The sequence below is a fragment of the Camellia sinensis genome, chromosome 2, assembly GCF_055761805.1.
Source record: "Camellia sinensis isolate YWXY chromosome 2, ASM5576180v1, whole genome shotgun sequence".
Classification (NCBI taxonomy): Eukaryota; Viridiplantae; Streptophyta; class Magnoliopsida; order Ericales; family Theaceae; genus Camellia; species Camellia sinensis.
The window spans coordinates 182480478-182500283 of record NC_138962.1 but is presented as its reverse complement, the minus strand read 5'-3'; the positions used below and the strand labels follow the sequence as shown (position 1 = coordinate 182500283).

The 19806-nt window shown below is 32.1% G+C and overlaps 1 long non-coding RNA gene across 1 annotated transcript in view; it reads left to right on the top strand.

Moving 5' to 3' along the window:
• Nucleotides 1–10252: 10252 nt before the first annotated feature.
• Nucleotides 10253–19806, top strand: part of LOC114279344 (uncharacterized) — a 32692-nt gene continuing 23138 nt past the window's right edge. The window contains exon 1 of the long non-coding RNA XR_003635228.2: nucleotides 10253–10386. This is a non-coding gene — a long non-coding RNA (uncharacterized LOC114279344). The remainder of the gene's footprint in view (nucleotides 10387–19806) is intronic.

The window sequence follows — 19806 nt, the reverse complement described above, 5'->3', positions numbered from 1 at the left end:
AAACTGCACATGTTCACTGTTTCAGCCATATTACTAGCAACTTCAACTGGAGTGGTATGATAGCTGTAGGTGGGCACATCTTCTGTGTTATTGTGAAATTCATAATCATATCCACCACGTGAACTTGATTCTACACCATGGCCCTCAAATGACTGTTGTGTGTAGCCCACTGCATAACATTAATCTGATTCATACATAGGAGACTGAAACGCTGTCATGTCAATCCCATATATCAGCAATGTAGTGAACGGACGAGAATCCATCTGTGTCATATTCGGGACATTGTGTGCAACCTCTTTATCAATGTAGACTTCCAAACAATTTGGTGGTTGGAAACTTGCACCGATACTTAATACGGTGTTCAACGCCTCATCGTCATTGATCGGTAATATCTTGTATTTGCTGAGTGCTTGCCACTGGCGATAAGGATATCTACATTTGAAGGTCAATTGGACACTTTCCCCATAACTTGCCACCTTGGACATGAACATCTCCTCCAAATTGGTAAGTGTGGTGCCAAGTTGCACCCCATATATCCCTTTCGGCTTAGCATCATATGAGACGCCTTCATCGGGATCCCGAATTATGTTTCTCCCCAGTAGAAAATAATTGGAACAGTCTTCATATACTTGCTTCAATGAAACAAAAAACATTAAAATAGCAACAATATACTTATATCGGATTTTACTTCTAAAAGAATTATATGAATTTTAACTCATTCAGTTACAATTACTTGTAAGGCAAAAACTTTATTTAAATAATCAGCAATTGTAATCCAACAATCATTATTGATTTTTTAATTAAAATATGAGTTAAAATAATGATTATGTTTTAGATTTTTTAGCTTTTTAAGAAACAAAGTTTACAACACATACAAAATTAACATCATGCTCTTGTGTTCTGCTTTTTCCATTATTTATTACGATTAACATCATGCTCTTGTGTACGGTAAATGTAAAATTTTCTTTTTCTATGTTTCTTGTTCTTTGTTTTGGTAATATTTCAGTGTTGATTTGATTTTTGTAAATTCACCTGCTTTATTTTTGTGTTGGCTATTTGAATTTGTTTAGGCGGATACTTGGTGAAAGGAAGTTGTGGGAGTAAAAGACAATTTATATTTTCCTATAAGTGACATTTATATCATAAGTGACATTTTCATATAAAAAGCAGCCCTCTCATTTTTGTCAATTTATATTTTCCAGGGTAGAACGAACTGTAGAGGTCAAACATTCCTTCAACACAACTAAACATTACTTCAATTTATATTTTCTCGCTTTTTTATTTTTGTCTCTATGTGTTTATTATTGTTTATTTTCTCATTTTTTTCCACTTATTTTTATTCATATAAAACAACGGTTGAGGTTTCATCTGTACGTGGAGTTTTTTTAATTTCCTATGTGGAGACTCTTATCTTTTCTGCATGAAGGTTTTTTTTAGTGGCATGAAATTTTTACAGTACAGTGTATACTAAATATATTTTTATTAAATTATATATTTTTTAGTGGCATGAAATTTTGAACTTCATTCTGTGTAAATTATATAAAAATGATTGTAAATTATAAATTATAAAGTAACAACATTTCTAATCATTACATAAATTTAACTGATGTAGGTTGATTTAGGTAATTGATAAATTAGAAATATAGGTAATTTACATGAACTCATGAGTGTAGGTTGTTAATCTTGTTGCTTTGAGTGTAGGTAAACTTATGAGTGTAGGTAAATTAGAAATCTTATGAGGTAGGTAAACTTATGAGTGTAGGTAAACCTAACTTTACATCAAACTAACAACCTACATCAAAGTAACAAGATTTCTAATTTACCTAAATTTCTAATCATTACATAAATTATGAGTGTAGGTTGTGACTTTACATAAATTATAAAGTGTAGGTAAACTTGATTTATACATAAAGAAATTTGATTTATACATATTCGTGACCACACTTTTAAGTAAATTATGTAAAAACGTGTTTTCAAAACACGTTTTGAACAAAAAATCAAAACCAGCACCCACTCTTCTTTCACACACACACTCACTCACTCTCTCTCTGTCTCTCTCTTTGACATACACACACCCACAACACTCACACACTCACATCAAACGTATATAATTTTTAATATATATAAATTTTATTTTATAAAATTCAGACCAATATTAAATATATACAATAATAATTTATAATAGCAAATAATAATCAACTATATAAAATGATTACTTTTTTACTTTAATTCTTAAAATGTATTTTTTTTTTATTTAGGCAAATTACACTGACACCCCCTCAAGTTTATGTTTATGACAGTTCTCCCATCACCTTTGAAAAAAAAAATATTCATTGAAAAAAAAAATTTTAATTGGAAAAAAAAAATTTGAAAAAAAAATTAATTGAAAAAAAAAGTTATTTGAAAAAAAAATTAATTGAAAAAAATTTTTGTTAGTAAAATTTTTAAATTTTTGTTTAAAAACCAACGTAAACTCATTTTTTGAATTTACGTTTTCCTCAAATTTACAAATTGAGACAACCATTTATAAACCAAAAAAATTATCAAACAAGTTTTTATGATAGTTTTTAAATTTTTGTAATATAAATTGAAAACTGAAAACGAAATGGTTACCAAACATACCTCAGATGGTAAAAGTGTCATAAAATTAACAAATAATTAAATAAGTTACCAACGTAAGAAATGACTTATCAAAAGATTTTTAGGCTATGTATGGTTTGATTTTTAGAATTTTTTTTTAAAAATTAAAAATTAATTTGGTTAAGAAATAAAAAATAAAAAATAATTATCATTTAAGGGTAAAAAATAATTATCATTTTAACTTTTGAGCAAGTTATATGGATATGTATGATTGTTTAAATTTAATTTGTAAAAAATTATTTCTAACCAATCGAAAGAAAAAAATTATATAAAAATAATTTATATTTACAAAAATTATATAAAAATTATGTTTGATATGCGTGTGTGAGTGTTGTGGGTGTGTGTGTCAGAGAGAGAGAGAGAGTGAGTGAGTGTGAGTGTTTGTGAGAAAGCAGAGTGAGTGCTAGATTTGATTTTTTTGTTGAATTTTTACATTTTGGTTAAAAGCGTGGTTATCATCCACAGGTCAACAGTAAAAGCGTGGTTTGCAACCACGTTTTCTGAAGAAAAAAAAAATTTACTTAAAAAAAGCGTGGTTATGTATAAATCAAATTTTCTTAATCAAATTTACTTTAAAAAAAAATTTATTTAAAAATTTAAGTATAAATCAAATTTCCTTAAAAGCGTGGTTTGTAACCACGTTTTCTTAATTAAAAGCGTGGTTTGTACCACGCTTTTAAGATTTTACAAATTTTCCGTGGGAGGGCCACAAAAACGGTGAAAGCGTGGTTTGTATCCGCGTTTTAGCTTAGTTTGGAAATTCTGTCCAAACTAGGCCTACTTTGGGAAATAAGTTACTATTTTGCCTTAATTTGGGAAAAGTCCCTAATTTGGACAATGAGTTAATCGTACGCATATAAGTGGTAACAATTTAAAAAACACTTATTTTGTTTTATTTTGATAAATCTTGATATATTTTTTTAGTATTTCAATAAAGTAGACAGATATATCACTAATTTTAAATCTGAAGACGTTATGAAGATTCTTCTTTTATTTTTCTCTTCATATAATTTTATAGTATAATTTGTATTAAGTATTGTATTTATTCAGTGAGATTGGATAAAATTGGACAAGTCATACAAAAATCTTAAATCATAGTGTAAGTTTTGTATGAAATTGTTATTTTTTTCATTGAGTTGAAATAACTCGACTGATTTTGTATGACTTGTTCTTAATTTTTATTTCAAACATTGTTCTTAATTTTTTAAAACTGGTGATCCAATTCTTGAGATTTATGGACAATTAAAGAGAAGTTACTTTTATTTGCTCAAGCTTGTGCCATTAGGGACCTTAATGACAAAGTTATTTCCTATGTGAAATGGTAACCCTCGTCCACTTTTTTGAGATCATAGAGGCTTTATTATGAAATTCAAACAAAAAGCTCATTTTGGCTTGTTTTGAAAAGTAAGAAAAAAAATTAATTTATTTACTCTTTTTTTTTTTAAACATACAAAAAAAAAATAGAGAGATAATATAATCAAAATAAACCAATCAATTAATTTTTTTTCATGTTCTCAAAAGAGGCTTGTGCCTTGGCTTATGGGCTTATGTTGGTGGTTAAATCTATATAGTAAATTTTGGATACTAATCCATGTCAATCTATTGGGCCATCCGTAGCAATTATTTGGTATTATGAAACACAGACTTAGCCATCAAAGTGCCATTTTTTTTTTCTTTTCTTCTTACCTAGGAAATTTCTATGGACTCTTAATTAGAATGTTTTAAGACTCTCTTTTGATGCATATATTATAATTTTAAATTTAGTCGAGGTGTGTATAAATTGACTTAGATACTCAGTTACAAAAGATAAAAATAAAAAATTTTAAAGTTAATAATTATGAGTTGTAATTTTATATTATTTCTGGTGATATTTGAAATACTTCTCCCAAATTCCCAATCATGAGTCGTTTCAAATAGGGCTGCAAATGAGTCGAACTTTTCATGAACAAGCTCGACTGAGCTTGTTAAGGGCTCAGCTCGATTTGTCAAGCTCAACTCTTTTATTTTTATTTAAACAATATAAATAACATTAAAAAAAATTATCGAGCCGAACCGAGTCAAACTTGAGTTTCATTAATATTAATGAGCTCTCATTATGTGTTAAAAATTAGGTATGCTCCTTTCAGGTCTCAAGTTGAACTTTCAGTATGTGTCATGTTTATAGGTATTATTTGAGATTTGTCCGATCTACGTGGAAGGGACGTTTGGTGTGGATTCTAAGAGTAGTCGAGGAATACGTAAACTGATTCAGACATCCGACTATCATAAAAATATAAAACCTAATTGAATAAACATAATCCAGACGCATAGGGAATAAGTCAATTGGATAGTTCAAGTGGGTAAAAATTATTGAGAATGAGCCATTTTATAAATCAAAATTTTTAATTTTTTCAAACATAATTTTTAAACAATTTTTTTTTTTATTTATATAAAATGTTTTGGTAATAGCATTTTTTAGGACGACTTCAAAGGCCTCTTTTGGCAAAGAGGTTAAAAAAGTCATTTTTTGACTTCTAATTTTTTTTTGAGTCACATCATTTTTCTACTTTTTTTACACGTTTTTCCAAAAAAAGTTTTTTTAAAAAAAATGAAAAATTAGCTTTTAACATATTTCCTAAAACAACCCAAAAAAATTGTTTGTACTAGTTATAGTGGCATAATGATGAAGCTTAAGAGATAAGCGAAAGAATAAGAAGATTTAACCATATCGACAGGATTAACAAGTAAAAAATAAAATTTTCAATTCAAAAAATATAGACAGGATTCACAATTCAAAATTCAAAACCCTAATTTCAAAAAATATAGACATGATTCACAATTCACAATACAAAAAATATAGACATGATTCACAATTCAAAACCTTAATTTCTGAAACCATAACCCTAATTTCTGATTTCACAATTCAAAACCCTATAAAATATATTTGTAATTCACAATTACTTTTTTTATTTATTAATTTTTTTTTTGGTGCAATGGGAAGAAATTACTATAGCCTAAATTTAAGAAAAATGGAAAGGGGGTTTAACTTAAATGAGAAAAAATTATCACATAGGTCCGTTCTATATCTTATATAATATATTCTTGCAATTCTATTGGTTACATATTTATTATTTCTTATTTTTTTCTCCTATGTATTATATAAAACAATTAATAAAATTAAAAAAACACACAATTTAATTAAATTTTTTGAAAGATATGATAATTCCTCCAAAATGATGGTTTGAGCTTGCATCATTTACTATGAAAAAGTTAGAGAGGATACCAATGTAATACAAGATCATATACTTTACCCTTTAATTATGTGTCATTAAAATCTGTTCTATTTTGTTTCTTAATTTTTTTAATTTATTTCAATTTTATCATTTCTATAACATCTATAAAAAAATGAAAGCTGCTTGAATTTAACACAAAACGCCAAAATAATGAATCTAACACAAAACGCCAAAATCATGTCCAATTGCCCAAAATTGCCTTTCATTTTCTAAGTTTAATTGTCTATGGTTTAAAAAAAATTGTAATCAAATTAAATTATTAAAATTATTGAACCAATTTGACCCAAATCATTTAAACACAATTCGGCTCGATTTGGAACTACGTTTTTACATAATTTGTTCCTAAAAAAAATCATATAACATTATCAAAAAAAATTAACTTATCATAAATTTCTGAAACCCTAATTTCTGAAACCATAACCCTCATTTCTGATTTCACAATTCAAAACCCTAACCCTAATTCATGATTTCACATTCAATTGAAAACCCTAGAAAATTTTCACAATTCAAAACCACAACATTTTACAAATTCAAAACCACAATTTCAATTCACAAAACATATTCTGCCCACATTGATATCAATTTCAATTCACAACATTTTAATAGTCACAAACCCTATTCTACCAATATTTCCATCAATTCACAACATTTTCACATTCATGAACCCTATTCTACCTACATTGTACCCACATTCACATTTTCACAAACACAATAAACACATAAAATTCAAATGAGACAGAGAGAGACAAATGCCATACCAGTGAGAGAGAGCAACCCACGGACGGAAAAAGAGTAGAGAGAAAGACTGAGAGCAGAGAGAGAGTCTGAGAGCAGAGGGAGCGAGAGCAGAGAGAGAGCGAGAGCAGAGAGAGACCGAGAGCGAGAGCAGTGAGTTGTCGAAAAAACCTAAGTGTGAAAAGCGTGATTGCAAATGAGGGCTGGGGGAGTTTTTATATAAGTTTTAAAAGCGTGGTTACGAACCACGCTTTCACTTAAAAACGGAAATTTTTTTGCTTAAAAGCGTGGTTCACAATCACGTTTTTAGAAGAAATTTTTTTTTAGTTAAAAGCGTGGTTCACAACCACGTTTTCAGGAAAAAAAAAATCAGTTAAAAGCGTGGTTGTGAACAACCACGCTTTCAGAAAAAAAAAATTTAAAAGCGTGGTTTGTAACCACGCTTTCTTAATTAAAAGCGTGGTTTGGAAACATGCTTTTACAATTTCAAGAAATTTTCACGCGACAGTCACAAAAATGTTGAAAGTGTGGTTGTGAACCACGTTTTAAGCTAGTTTGAGAATTACGTCCAAACTAGGCTTCATTTGGGAAATAAGTTGCTAATTTGGCTTATTTTGGGAAATGGCCCAAAACAATTAGCAAAGAGAGAGAGAGAGAGAGAGAGGAACGGTGAGAGAGTGACAAAATGGTTAGGCTAGGGGTGTGCGTGGTGTGATTCTAACAGTTTGAGAGTAAAATTACAAATTCAATGGCGGATTAGCAGATTGACAAATCACGATTTGGGTGGTTTTTGGCGAATTGACAGATTGAAAAATATTCTAACAAATTATTAAACATTCACATAATATATAATACTAATTTGTATAATATTATATATATAACATAAATTAATTTTACATAATATGTTTCATATATATAATTACTAATTTGTAACAAATTTCACATTTTAAATTTCTTTCACACTCATTTTTACTTTGATATTCTATTGGAGGTTAAAAAATATATATGTATTAACTACAGCGGAGCAGAGCAGTTTGAATGACGGATTATAAATTTTAAAGTTTAATCCGCGGTTAGCGGATAGAGCGATGCGAATAGATGGGGATCGGTGCAATTTTAGCGGATTGTGTGGTATTTTGCACAGCCCTAATTAGGGCTTGGTTTGGAAACAATATTTAGGCCTCGTTTGGGAACAGGCTAATGTAGTAACTTTTTGGTTATTTGGCTAAAATATAAGCTAAAAAAAACTAGTATGTTTGGAATGACCTTTTTGACTTTTTACGAAAAGATGTGCAAAAAGTAGAGAGAAAAGAAAATCTTTAACTTTTTGATATGGATTGTTGACTTTTTAATTTTTTTAGTGATTTTTTAAGTTTTTGACTAAAAAACCTACTTGCCAAACGATCTTTGAAAAAGTTGTGGCCACTTGCCAAACAATTTCACATGGGTAGCTTGTTCATTTGTGGGAGCTTGTTCTTATATACAAAGTATTTTAGAGTGCAGATCCTTGAAAAAAAAAAAAAAATTCAAATTAGGTTTATGGACAGAGCATCCTAAATTTATATACATTAATAATTAAAATCATAAACTTTTTCATTAATGTACAGTAATTTTTTCATAATATAACTGAGGGGTAATTTCTCTCTTTTTTTTTTTCTTTTTTTTTTAAAGATAATTGTGGATTTGATTTGATAACCATAATTAATACAATATTCACTTGACTTTTTTTTGTCATTTGACATAAAGACTTTTAGAAAAAGTCTGTGGTGCCAGAATTAATCATTCAGAATTTTTTAGATGGGAGTTTGTGGATTGGAGATTAAATCCGTGTAGTATGAAATTTATGTACAGAATAAATCTAAATTATAAGATGATAATTCTAAATAATTTTTAAGTTGTTAAGTATAAATTTATAGTATTGCTGTTTGAGTTAATAGAAAGTCGTTTATAAGTTTCATATATATGAGATTTTTAAATTCCAAATATTAAAAACGTTCCTACCACATTATTGAAGGGTAATTATTCAGTAATTTTGAATTATGAATACGTGGTATTCTATAGTATTATGATTAGTGGAGAAGAGGTGGGTGGGTGGAATATTGTGTTGGGTGATTAGGGAATATGAGAAAGCATATTAAATGATAATTGATAAGGGAGTACAAACATGTGATACTCCAAGAATATTAAATAATTTCCCATTATTGAATTATGTTTATAAATAAATTTTGCATATTTTATTGGTTATTTTAATTAGCTTTTTGATTTTTTGATTATTTTACCATGGTTAAAAAAGTTGTGTTTATTAAAACAGTTGGCTTTTTTTTTTGTTTCATCCTTTATTTTCATTGTCCCAAAATATTGGTCTATTTTAAAATATCAAGGATTAAAATAACATAAATTTTCTATTTTGCCATTATTTTAAATTTATTAACAATATAAAAAGTACAATTATAACAATTGATATTCTCAAAAAGTGTACTATCAAAGGGTAATTTTGAAAGTTAATATTTTTAAAGTGTAATAATTATACCACAAAAAAGTTAAATTGGTTAATATTTTGGGACGGAGGGAGTAGTTAATTTAATTGTTGTGAAAGAATAAATGAAATGATTATAATTTAAATGTGATATTTTGTCTTATCGATTATTTTAGCCTATTTTATCTTTATTGGCTATCATATGTAGAATTAAATTTTAAACAATCATAACTAAAAAAGATAATGAATCATAATTAAATACGGATAAAAAAAAATCATGATTAAATACCACATATGATACAATTAAAAATCCTTTTTAATTACAATCAAAATAATAATCACAATAAACAATAATTAAAAGGACAAACATCATAACTATTACACATGTTTAGGGTGCATAAAATTTTGGATGAATTATAAATATACCATTTAAGATTTGCTTAAAATAAGAATTATCTTATGTGACTTTGAAAATTACATTTCATCCCTTAAAGTTTCTAATTTCATAACAAATAACTCATTTTATTTATAAATTATCAATTCAATTAACAGTTTTAATGATGCTCATAAATACATTTCAATTAATAATTCATGTAATTTTATTATTATAAAATAGAGTAGTTAAGAATTTCATTTTTTCAGTTAACTCTGTTAAATAAAAAATCGTGACAATCAGATATTTGTAATTTTTTAAACCATAGAAAACAATAAGTATTTTAAGTAAATCTCAAAGAGTATATTTATAATTTATCTTAAAATTTTGGATAAATTACAAATACAAGCGGTTCTAAAAATTACATCCCAACTTTTAACGTTTCTAATTTCATAACAAATGACTCATTTTATCCATAAATCATAAAGTCAATTAATAATTTTTAATAATATTAAAAATATATTTTAATTAATAATTCAGGTAATTTTATTATTATATAGGAAAATAGTTAGGAATTTCATTTTTCTAATTAATTCTGTTAAATAAAAAAAAATCTTATAAGAGAATATTTATAATTTTCTAAATTATAGGAGATTTTCTGTAGTTTAACTATTCATCAGGAGTGTATTTGTTATTTAATTTAATTTAAATTTTTTTGGGGGGTATATTTTAACGTTATCTGCCACGCCACTCGTTACGTAGGCTTTCACTTAAATTTTAAATTTTTTGTGCACCAACCAACCAACCAAAACACAGAGTATTAAAAAAGATGGATTGGTAGAGCAGAGATTAAAGCAAAGACATTATCAAAACACGAAGAACTCGCTAAGGTTGGTTCTTTATAGGGTTTTATGTAACTGTCAATCTGATTGATTCTATTCATACTATAATTATGATAATTACCCCTTTTGTATGCTGTTTATTTTGATACTACTCTTGAAAATATTTTGATTATTTTGTAATCTTAATACTTAGATTAGTACTGGTCTCCTAATTGACTCACAGGGTTTAATGGGGATAAGTTTAAATTAGGGTTTTAAAAGGGTGTTGAGGTTTGAATCCAGTAAGGCTGTGTTTGGATCAGCAATTTGGGTAAGGATTTAGAAAGGGAAAGAGAAAATGTGGGATTCAAATCCCTTTCCAAATTCATGATTCAAACACAGTCTAGGAGAGTTTTTGAACATGAACCTGAGATGAAAACATCTGAATGTAAGTTTAAGAAATGGTTGTTCATTGCTTGTATCTATTCTATTGCATAAAGGGAAAACCCATTTATTGGTTATGTAAGAGAAGTTGTGATATATGAAGATAACTATCAAGAAGAGTAGCCAGAGTGAAGCAACCAAAACTATGATGGTCTAGGTATTCTTTTTCTGCATTTAGTGACTAAATTTTTTCGATTTTATTTCCAATTGTTGCCTGGAGTTATATACATATGCATGATTAATATTCTTTGTTAGAAACTAGGTAATATAGTTATGATTTAAACCTTAAGGTGGCATTTGCATAACTGGATGGATGGATGGACTTGAAATAAATGAATTTGAGGTTCAATTTACAATTATGTAGGATTAATTAGCTATAGAAGTTAGACTGAGAGACCTAATGGGGAGCTATTTTATTAAGATCCTTGTGCAAGTAGTATCTTATATTTTATTCTTTTTCCAGTTTTTCCTTGAGATTGCCTTCAGATACTCTCTTTATCTTTCCATTCCATCAGCATATGCTCCTAGATTATCCTTGAGTGTTGTTGAAACTGAAACTGAAACTGAAAATGTAAGTTGTTAAATACTTGAATCTAAATTTAAGCTATTATAGCTCCTCCATTGCTTGAATATAATCCCTTATTTTCTAATGGGGCCCATGGAGATATTGTACGAGATGTTGAATATTGGGGCAAGGGAGGATTCATTGAGATGGATTCTATTTAGATTGGGTTTCTTTCAAGTAAAATCTTATTATGAATCATTGGTTGGTTGGCACACGTCTTTATTTCCTTGGAGAGCAATATGGCCCTAGGGTTCCTCCCAAGATGGCTTTTTGTTGTGTGGTGTGCTACTCATGGTAAGATTCTTACTATAGGCAACTTTATTTGAAGAATGTGCAAGAAAGATAGCGAATTGATGAATCACCTTCTCATCATTCATTGCCAAGTAGCAAGAGAGCTGTGGACTTCTTTGCTTTCCTGGAGTGAAGTGGAGTGGATGGGTGTTCCTCAATGGTGTGGTGGATCTTCTACTACATAATTGAAGGGGGGCCTAATTCTATATTTTCTTTTATTGCACCTCTATAAGTCGTATGATTGGAATGTGACAATTATACATTCAAGGTATACTTGATCTTCTTAAGTGTAAGGATGTGGGTGTGTTGTTGCACTTATAAAAAAAAAGGTTGGGTAGGTTGTTGGTTATCCAATTTAACTTTTTTTTTAACTCAACCTAGGTTAAATGGATTAGTTAGTCAAACTTTTTGTCTCAACCATTGAAAACTTAAAATGGGCAGGAAGATTGCCCCAATTAGTAGTGTTGTGTTTGGCATATCTACTTGCTTAGGGTTTACCTTCCATCACTTCTTGTGGGTTACTAAAAGGCTTGAACATGTGGAAGGATTTTTTTTTTTATTTTTTTTGTTTTTGCAGAGTGAAGGATGATAAATGTGGTGAGATGGAAATATGTTTGATATCCTACCATTGTGGAGCTTTGGTTTTAGAGGTCTTCTTTCTAACATATAAACTGGGGTTGAGATGTTTTGGTTGGGGGGACGAGATTAATACTATGTTAGATGTTTCCCAAAAACATAAGTAAAAATGCTTAACCGCCAATGCTAAGTACCAATTTGAAAAAAAAAAAAAAACTGTTAGGTTTCTTCTATAATTCCTATTTAGAAAAAGATTTCTTTTATACTTTGATAATTTTTTTTTTGACACTAGCGAATTGGGTAGAGCCAAATAGAGTTTTAGATCTTTCATGAATAAATAAAGGGCACTAATTCTCAAGAATTAGAATACATGAACCTTTCGTACTATTTAGAAGAGCCAAAATAAAATTGATTCAAACGAGTACTAATTAATGAGAGAACTTACGAAAGACCATATAATACACTTCCTAGCTCAAATCAAACATAAAAGCATATCATATCAACGACACATCACATATATCAGTTCTATTAACTTGTTGAATTTGATCTTATGCAATGCGTCAAATTATAAGGAGAAACACTTGAAATGTATGGCTGTGGAGGAAAAACTTGAAATGTACTAACAATAGCCCTCTAAATCAACGGGCAATATAGATGACTGAATGGGTAGGTTATTGGGACCAAATTTCCAAGACCTAGTGATGTCGCTTATAGATTAGACCAAAAAAATAAATAAATTTACAATGATCTATAAAACCCAACAAGGTGGAATTAGGGCTTATACCATCAAGATCTGTCTGGTTTGATCTTGTTTAAATGATGAACAAAAGATTGTAGTTGATGAATTCCGAACTCGGTTGCATCTTATGATTTTCTACTGTATTCCTTTCTTATGCCTGATCACGAACTGAGTGTGGGTTAAAAAACGTGAACTTTCTTGCTCTCTCTCTAAACCCGAAAAATTGTATCTTCTATAGTTACAAGGACGCATATATATATATATATATATATACTACGGCAGGGACCATTAGGAGTAGATTAGGATTAGGACCTCCTATGGAATTAAGAAAACTTAATTCAACCTGAATTATAATTCCTAATTTTATAAATCATCATTCATACCACTAAAGAATTAGAATTCGGCTCCTCTCCAATCCTATTAGAATTGGAGGATCTTCCAGTGCTTTCTAATTGTATGACACGTGACAACTACTGCATCCAATGGACCAAAACGCTTTAATCAATCAGTTCTTTGTTTCTTTTCTTCTCTTCTCTTCTTGCCCACAAAATCCTTTTTTTTTTTTTGACGGCCTCTTCTCTCTCTCTAGACTTTAACCCAGCCCCAATCGTTCTTATCTTGTCTCTCTCCCTCTCTCTATGTGAACGTCCTTGAGAAAACCACACTCTTCCATGTCCATCACAGTAATGTAAGCATAAAACGTTGATAGCTTCAAGGATCAAACTATTTCCATCAAAAAAGAAAATGATACAAATTAAGATATTTTTTAGTTAATTACATTTACAATTGGACATCATTGTGTTTGATACATGCATATCTAAAATCAATGAATACATTGGAATATATATATATATATATATATCTTGTGTGCATATATTAAGATTTTGAAATTGCAATTAATTTCTCTCATATTAATCAAACTCAATCTGTGTGGTTGAGAAATCAATTTTGGAAAACTAATTTGCTCGAAAGGCATTTGTAGAGAGAGAGAGAGAGAGATTGGGCTGGGGGTATTTGAGGACTCGTAAGAGGCAGATAATGTTGAGAATTTGGAGTTGGCAATGGTAGGCAAGGCAAGGGATAGGAGTAAGAAGGTGGATCGGTGGAGTTGTAGTAGAGGAGGCGGTATAGGTATAGTGTATTGGTGCTAGAGCAAGAGAGGATTTCACAGAGAAAAAGGGATTTTCTTTCTCTTGTGATGAAGATGATAAAAGTTGGGTATGATTACGTGTGCATAACCACATGGCCTTAAGATGGGATGGGTTTAATGTAAAGATCTTGGCCATTGGATGTAGATTGGAGGATCCTCCAATTTGGAGAGGAGCCAAACTCAAAGAATTATAATTGCACTTCCATCTTAATCTCCAAATTATATTTCGAGCTCCACATTATTAAATGCTTGTTTATCTCCCCACGTTAAGATTACTAATAACCGTCAATTAACTAAATTTTGGACAATTAAATTTAATCGACTTCTTAATATTTCCTTGAGACCTTCCACTTAACTTATTTGATATGTCAGATACAAAATCCACCTGCAGTGTTTGACATAATCAAAACTTATAAGCTTCTTCAAGGGGGTATTATCAATCCCTAAATTGGGACGTAGATTCTGTCAATAATCAATATCCACCATACACATAAAGTGATCACCCAACTCACTAAGCTTATTGAGCCATAAAGAATCTCACTCTTTTATGAATCAAAATGACCAACACTAAATGCACGTGATTATTAATTATTTCAGATTAAGAGCATAAACACTCATAATAATTATGGGATGTAAATTGTCTCATCTAATTAGTAGATGAACAATTATCCTAAGATGGTCTTGCTCAATACACACAAAACGTACCAGCACAATGAGTTGAAACTTTACCGTTTCCTACCATGCTACAGTTGTACCAATGGTGTGTCCAAATCCATCTTAGACTGTGAACCACTTATATTCTACAAGACTAATGATCTGATCTTCCGTGTGTAAGCTGAACTTTACACACCAGATTATATACTTTGTAGAATAGATGACACACATGTAGAATATTAGACAAATAATATAATGCAAATATGACTCATAATGATTCTCATTAAAATTGGAATAACTGATATTAATAAATCCAAATACTAAATCCCATTACACAAAAACATGGCTTTTAGTATATTTTTCTAACATAGATGACTGAATGGATAAAGTTATGAACGACTTGCAAGAAATTGAATACACCATTTTTTCCTAAGATTCAAGTGATGTGGGCAAGGTTCTGAAAAGCGGTTGCGGTCGCCGTAACGGTGGCGGTGACGCGGTTGTGGTTGTGGGGTGTAAAGGCCGTAGTGTAACGGTTGCGGTAACCGGAACCGTGAATTTTTTTATTTTTCGCACAATTTGAAAAAAACTTACCGATACGCATATTTTTTTCCCATGATCATATTTATTGGGTTAAAAATAAATATTGATCAATTTTTATAAATTTTTAAGTATGATCCAATATATTTCATATTTTTAAATTACTATAAACTGAGTTTTTTACATTTTATTTTAAAAATTAATGGCTTTATATTTTATAAAAAATTAATCACTAACTATTATATATAAGATAAATAATGACAAAAGTAAGAGAATAAATAAGAGCCTAAATATATATATATATATACATATTTTAACCAAGCCAAATAGATAATGACCACACTTATTATTATTATTATTATTTTCAAACAATATATAGATAGACACACACAAACAAAATGGTTTAGTGATAGCAGCTGAATAGGATAGCATAGGTCTTATAGTTTCAACAAATCAATAACATGTTCTTCATCTTCCCTCTTCTCTCTCTCTCTCTCTCTATCTCTTGTTCCTCTATTTTCTCTTTTATCTTCCCTCTTCTCTTTATCCCTCTTCTCCCATTTTCAATTTTTTTGTGTTTTTTCGAAAGAAACAGTTTGGAACTATTAGGTAACGGTGCGTAACAGGCCGTTATGACCGCTATGGCAGCCACTACGGCCGACATACCTGTGAATCTCAATCACACTGCAAAAGCGGCCATAACGGGTGGCGGTAACCGCCAAAACCGTTACGTAACAGCATTACGTAACGGTTGCGACCGCTTTTTAAAACCTTGGATGTGGGTCTTGATTCAAGCCATTTGGGAATTCAAGCCCTGAAGTACCGTTTTTATAATTTTTTCTTGGCAACCATCAACAAGGTATATATTTATATTACATGTATATATTTTCATAGTATGTTGAATGGGGACCCTGTTTCTATATTTTTCTAAATATATATGTATGTATCTATACATCTACAAAAAAATTGCAAACGAAAATTATGTTGAGTTTAGTGGTGAGAATGAATTTGCTGGTAAAAAAGGCAGAATTAGGGTTGAAAGGATGTCAAACCCTTGGGTGAATTTTCAGATCACAGTTTATTACAATTCCAATCTTTTAGAATTTCAATTTATTACTAACAGTTCATACAAATGTGTATATATATGTATAATGAATATATATACATATATAAATGCATATTATGTCATTATAGTATAACTTATTATGTGACTAAATTAATAATTAGGTTGAAAATTTTGAAATTAGAGAAAATCAAATTTCTCAATTGATATTTAATTTAAGATTTTTCTTTTTAAAAGTTATTCCTTTGATAGCTGTGATTATGAAAGAAAGTTTGCTCTTTTCTTTTTCTTTTACTTTTTTTCACAAAGATAATGAAAAGCAGAATACCAAGACAAAGGGAATAATTGTCATTTTAGTACTAATGTTAACGGAGTTAGTGTTGCAATTTAGTTCAAATTCATATGGGTATGTGGCTTTTTTTAAAAGATAGGGTAGAGTGCTTCAGGCCAGTACTAGCCTTGTTTGGTAGAGTTTTTTTTAAAGTTAAAAGCTGATAATCAGAAAGCAGAAGCTAAAAGCACCCCTATCCTAACTTTCAAATAATCAGTCTTTTCAGCTTATTTAAGCTATTTCTGCCTAATAAGCTGTTAAAATCCACCTACTCTCCACCTACTTCACCCACTTAAACCTACTCCACTAAACCTAACCCACTACACCACTACCACCTCACCTACTCCACTAAACCTAACCCACTACACCACTACCACCTCCACTTCACCTACTCCTTACCTACTACACACTCACCCTCTTCTATATATAGGAATCATGAATCATTGTAATAGAAATCAATATATCAATCAATAATAATACATACAATTTATTCTCTCTCTTTCTCTATACATTATTTCTTACATGGTATCAGAGCTGGTTTAAAACCTAGTATTTTCGCTTCCCCGGCGGGCGACAACCTCACCTTAGCCGCCCGCCGGACCTCAACCTATTCCGCTGATAAAATCAACAAAGATTTGTGCAACTGTAGTCATGTGTGAGGCTGATGGAGAAGAATTCTTCACCTCATATGACGAGACAGTCTGGAACTGGAAACACTGCAACATTCTGCTCTGGAATTCTGCAGCAGCTAGATTATAGCTTGGTTGAGTGCCAAGCTTTGGTTCTTCCACCCACTCTTGAACTTGCCCAGCAAAGTGTGAAGGTTCATGCTTGTGTTGGAGGGACTAGTGTGCGCGAAGATCAGCGCATTCTCTCCAGTGGGGTTCATGTTGTTGTTGGTACTCCTGGTCGTGTGTTTGACATGTTGCGGAGACAATCACTTCGCCCTGTTTACATCAAAATGTTTGTCTTGGATGAAGCTGATGAAATGCTGTCACGAGGTTTTTAAAAATCAGATCTATGATATTTTCCAGTTGCTGCCACCCAAAATCCAGGTTGGGGTGTTCTCAGTTGCTGCCACCCAAAATCCAGGTTGGGGTGTGTAGACACCCCATTTTTGACCGACCTTGAGACTCAGACGTCACCGATTGAGCACTTGGTGATATTGCATAATGTGCTCGTTCAGAAGTTTTAGAGTCGCGGCTGCGAGCCCGCCTCCAGACTTCCGGACCTTCTTCGGTGCCTTGCCTCGGTTTGCGAACCAGACTCGGTTTTCTCTGTTTCTTTTCCTAAGGGGAGGGAGAGGTCCCGTAGACCATCTCTCAATGTCCGTAGGCTACATTTGGTGGCCGTAGGCCATTTTGCCCATTTCGGAGTCCGGTTCCCGGTTTTCGGAGCCGTCAGGCCGTGTGCCTCGGTTCGGGACCGCCTAACCATCTCCGTTTGCTCTGATTTTTGGCATACATCTTATTTTCTCCCTTTTGAGGGACATTGGGGTCTGAGAAACCCACTTCGTGGCCGAACGCCACTTTCGGTGTTTAACGGGCAGTTTCCGGGGCCCCGAACTGCGTGTTTTGGCCCCCGAACATTCGTTTTGCATCGGTTTTCGTTCATTTTTGGCAGGTACCTCTGTTTTATCACCAGGAAGGTCACTGGAGGGTGGGAGGCTAGTAATTGTTGCAGCAACCAGTTATCTCTCCTCCGGAGCCTCCCGGCGCCCGTTTTTCCAACTTCCGGGCTAATGTTGAACACCCTAGGGGTAGTGTTGCCAACTTTCAACCACATAACTGTGATCTACACACCTTGGAGGACCCAAAAAAGTCATGGCCGGCCATTAATTGTTATTTCCATTTTTGTCCCTCCTCTTCCGGGCCAATGTTGAACACCTTGGGCCCACTTTCTTGAACTTTGAACCACATATCTGTGATGTACACACTTGGGAGGACCCTAAAAGTTTATGGCCGGCCATTAATTTTTCTTTCCATTTTTGCCCCTCCTCTTCAAATGCAATGTTGAACACCCTGGAGTCACTGTTGCCAACCCCAAACCACCTATATGTGATCTACACACATGAGAGGACACCAAAAGTTGGTGGGAGGCTAGTAATTTTGCCAAAAAGCCAACTTCTTTTTGGTCAAAAGTGGTTCAGCATGAATCCGGGAAGGAGAAAAAGCTGCGCGGCTTCACCGAAACGGGCGTAACTCTTTGCACAAGAGGAATTAAGATATGAGGCCACCACCATTGGAAAGCTTACTTCCGGGGCTTCATTTTGCACTCAAGAATCTCCCAAGTCCAAGTCCGGGGGGGAGAGATGTGGTTGGTTGAAGTCCGCTTGGACTGAATCTGCGCGGCTTCACGGAAAAGGGCATAACTTTTTCTACAGGAGGAATTTTAATGCAAGGTTTGCGCCATTGGAAAGCTAACTTCTGGGGCTTCATCCTAGGGGGTGACCGGCCATTTTTTCTGGCCGGCCGGCCGTTTTTTTTCTTTGACCTAGCCGGCCGGCTATGTTAAGTGGCCGGCCGGCCACCTGCAACAAAAGTGATAGGCCGGCCTGCTTCTTCAGGTTGAGTGCATTCCAGCTGTGCCTTGGTTTTTTCCCAAAAATATCTACATCCGGGGGGACCCTTTTGGGGGAATTTTGCTCTCCTTTATGCCCCACCTTTACACCCTTTTTTTGGTCCATATAACCAGCTACCAACATGCATTAGAGGGGTTAGAAAAATTACTCTTCAAGCTTCCATAGCCAACTCCATCTTCTTCCTTCTCAATTCTTCAAAAAACCCTAACTCCCTAACCATCATTCCTTCTACACCACCAAGCTCTACCACCACCATCTCATTTCCAGCAACAAGGAAGGATTCTTGAAGGTTAAAGAAGCTGCAAATCCATCCAAGAAGCAACAAAAGCTTGAATCTTCAAGGGTAAGTAACACTTTTACCCTTTTGACCCTTTTTCTTGATCTATTTCTAAGCCCCACTTATTTTGGGTTTCAAGCTCCGGCCCTAACTGAAAAGGGCCATATTTTGAGCTCATCTTCACTTCTCATTAAGGGCTCAACCCTGTTTGAGCCCTCCATAATACACTTGCTTCATTGATCATCTTGTATGTCATAGTTTTGCATGCTATTTTTGAC